This window comes from Protopterus annectens, chromosome 3.part0 (genome assembly GCF_019279795.1).
Source record: "Protopterus annectens isolate FY-2018-M chromosome 3.part0, PAN1.0, whole genome shotgun sequence".
Taxonomy (NCBI): domain Eukaryota; kingdom Metazoa; phylum Chordata; order Ceratodontiformes; family Protopteridae; genus Protopterus; species Protopterus annectens.
Window position 1 is genome coordinate 1,430,407,666 of NC_056731.1, and position 4,001 is coordinate 1,430,411,666.

At 30.2% G+C, this 4,001-nt stretch overlaps 1 non-coding gene across 1 annotated transcript; it reads left to right on the forward strand.

Annotated features, from left to right (window-relative positions):
• The first annotated feature begins 2,517 nt into the window (after positions 1-2,517).
• On the forward strand, positions 2,518-2,590 carry TRNAR-UCG. Its single transcript has one exon. It is a non-coding gene; the product is annotated as a tRNA-Arg (tRNA).
• Positions 2,591-4,001: the final 1,411 nt, after the last annotated feature.

Here is a 4,001-nt window from a genome sequence, read left to right on the forward strand (position 1 = left end):
TGTCATTTTTTTTTTTTCAAAAACAAATTCATTTGAAACAATTTACAGAAAAGACCAAAGTTTACAAATTTTTCAGGAGGAAAAAATTTACCAATTTAAACTTGTGACATCCCAAAAGTCCCAATATTCAATACCATTAATAACTTTTCATATTCTCCGATTGAAAATAAATTCCTTTTTACAAATCATTTTTTGAAAAAAAAACAAATACACCAAACAGGGGGGTTTTTTAAAAAATATCAGGAGGTTCTAATTTTAAGCAAGGAGTTTTAATTTTATGAATTTCAGGAAACCAGTACTATTTTATCCAAGTAAAATGAAACCCCCTTTTTCCTCCCGCTTTTAATAAAGTTTTTTCAAAAAAACAAAATAAAAAAAACCAAAGGGAAAAATTTAAAAATTAGGACAGAGGGTGATTTAATTAAAACAAGGAGGGTGAATAATGTTTGAGAAAAAAGGAAAAAAATGTATAACAAGGAAAATTTTTTTTCATGCCTTGTTTATTGTAATGGTTGCTTAAAAACTCCTTAAATGATAGATAAAAAATGTCATACAAAATTTCTTTTGGGGAAAAAGAAAATTCTCAGGAATGAAAAAAAATGGTGGGGAAAAAACAAAAAAAAAGGGAAGGGGGAAGGGGGGGAAAAAAAAGGAAAGGGAAAAAGTGGGAGAAAAAAAGGGAAAAGGGTTTTTAAAATTTTTTGGTTTTCCTTTTTATTTTTAAAAGGGTTTTTTTTTTTTTCCTAAAAATGAAAAAAAAAATTTTTTCCCTTTTTAAAAAATTATTAAAAAAGGGACAGGAAAAGGGGTAATTTCCTTTTTAAGATTTAAAAAAATTCTTTAAGGGTTTAGAAAAAAAAACCTTTTTTTTTTGCTCATAAAAGGGTTTTTTGGGGTTTTTTTTTATTTTTTGAAAAAAATATGTGGAAAAATTTTTTCCGGTAAGGGAAAAAAAAAAATTGGGAAAAATGAAAAAAAAATTTTTTTTTAAAAACCCGCAAAAAAATTTTTTGATTTAAAATTTTTTTCTAAAACCAGGAATTTAAAATGAAACTTTAGAAAAAATTTTTTCCAAATTTTTTAAAACCCCGAAAAAATTTGGGTTTTAAAAATTTTTTTCAAAAAATTCCATTATGAAAAAAAATTTTTTTGAAAATTTTTTCCTTTTAATATTTTAAAGAAAAAACCCTTAAAAAAAAAAAAAACCAAAGTTGTTAAAAATTCCTGGGGACAAATTAAATTCATTTAACCATTTTAAGTGTAACTTTTAAACTTTGTTTTTAAAAAATTACCCAGGTTCTCACAGAAAACTTTTTAGTCTTAATTATCAAACCCAAATTAAAATTTAATCAGAATTTTAAACCCTTTTTTTCCCTTTTCTTACAGAAAATTAAAAAGGACGATAATTTAAATTCTGCAAATCTATCTGCCTTAGCAACTTCCAATTGGTCACAAATATTTTTTTTATTTAAAATCTTTTATTGCACTTTCATGCAAAGTTCTAAATAACCAATTACAGAAAATTTTTAAGAAACCACTTTATCATCATTCCTTGCTGCACATCAACAATAACTCTTTAATTGGGGCAATGAAACCCTTGTCTTTTTGGGTAATTGATTGATTAAAAAAATTCAATCACAAATCATTTTTGTAAAAAAGCAAAGCAATGGATAAAAATAGCAAATTCAAATTTGCATTTATCTTTATTAATTTAGGAATCCCCTTTAAATTTTTTATGTAAAATGAAACCCATTACAGCTTTCCCGAGCAAAGATCACACATCGAAAGAAATTCACTCACACAAAAAATTTTAAAAGTATCAAAGAGTCTTTATTATGCTTGATAACACTACAATCAAACTCAAACAAATTTTTAAACTTAAGAGCAAACTTTTTCCAACCTTAAATTAAGTTTGAAGTTTTAAAACTGACAAATAAGCATGAAACGAAAAATTTTTAAATTTTGAAAAAGACTAGGATCTACAAATGTTAAACGGGAGAAAAAAAAAGGATGATGAAAAAAGGTTTGCCTTTTGCGTTCTTGGGTCAGCATTTCTTATAATTTCCTGGGTGACAAAACCGCCTTGGTTTTTATGCAAATTAAAATTTGAGCTTCATTCTAACACATTGTTCTATTGTAACATAAGAACATGGGATTATTTCATTATTTTGTTGATCACATCTTTTTCTTGATATGTCTGTTGAACAATATCAATTGATTAAACCAGTGTGTTACACTGCTGATACCCTTCTTTGTACAGAAAAAATAAATTGGGAAGAACTGATCCAAAGTATGGAATCTCTCATTTTTCCTCAGATCCTTGCAAGCAACTTCCATATTGATTTGCAAAGATTTTTAAAGGTTGTAAATGTAAAATCTTTTTACGTTTCTAGGTCATATTATGATGAATGTATGTCAAAATACACACTTATCAAGTATAAAGGAGACTTCTGAATGAGCCAATTTGCTACTGTTAAAATATCTTATCAAATCTGAGAAAAGGCAATATAGCCCGTTGGCCATGTGGCCTAATGGATAAGGCGTTTGACTTCGGATCAGAAGATTGCAGGTTCAAGTCCTGCCATTGTCGTAGTACCAATCAGATAATACTTTTGGTAGATGAACTAGAAATTTCAAATGCACTTCACTCGTTATAATCAGATATTTTAAATGCATCACTGGGACTCCTCTAAAAGTGAAACATAAATCAAGGTCCAGAACAAACTCTGCTATCAGTGCTGGTGTTAAAGCGGAATTCCACTGGGCAGCACAAATTAACATTTCATGTTGAACTGTATCCTTATAAGTAGTACACCTTTTTCATGCTCTATGTCTTTCTTTTTGAATAACCAACTTACCCAGAAGCAGGTTCTCACAGAACAGCTTTTTATGCAGTCTTCACAGTCTCAGTCAGGACCAATCTACCAAAAACATCTTTACTCACGACAGTTTTTGAAGAACCCTTGTTTCTTTCCATACTTGATATCTTACAGAAAATTGAGCAAGGACAGCTATAGGTTTGTAAAGTTATCTGCAAATGCTAAATCTGTACCCTCCAGCATCTTAGACATAATTCGGGTCTACAAACCTGTGGCATTCTCTGCATTTTTATTATCAAAATCATATATTGCACTTTGCACTCAGGACAATTGACATCGGAAATATGACTCAATGATCTAGTACAGTCCTTCTCATCAGGAGGCAAAGACCACTTATCATTCCATCATTTCAACACTTGCTGCACATCAACAATATTAGCTGCCTCAATATGGAGTCAATCGACCAGTTCACACCTATAGTCTTTTGGCAGTTATTGCATCCTGATTCAGAAAATAAATTCCTTCCTGAATCACAAATCATTTTCTGTAAAAACATAGCAAGTGACAGCCAGAGGTACAGGGATGGTGTTTTACAAAAATAGTCAGGAGGTTCATCAATTTTAAGCAAGGAGATTTAAATCTGTTGATGTACATTTCAGGAAAGTCCAGAATATCTCACTTTTATCCTAATGTAGAAATGAAACTTCCATATTTATCCTCCAGACTTTGCAGAGTCAAAGTCATCGTACAGATCATCAGGAAAAGAAAACGAGTTAACACTCAACAATCCACGCAAAGGAAATTAATTTAAAAAGATAATCAGAGACAGAGTGCTGATTTAATTAATGACACATGGCTAGGATGAAGCTGACTATGCATATCGTCAGTAAAAACTCAGGTAACATATTAAATCAGTATAACTTGAAGAGCAAAACTTTTGTTCCTGCATGCCTTGAAAATTAAAGTATTGTACATGGTTACAATTAAATACTGACACAAATATAGTGCATAGAGTAAACAATGTAGCATGATAAAACTTTACTGCATTTAAGCGGACATGAAAGACATGATAGGATCATACAGAGAGATTAAATTAAAATGGTCGGGGGAGAGAGGGAGAGAGAGAGAGAGAGAGAGAGAGAGAGAGAGAGAGAGAGAGAGAGTGTGATGACACAACCAAGG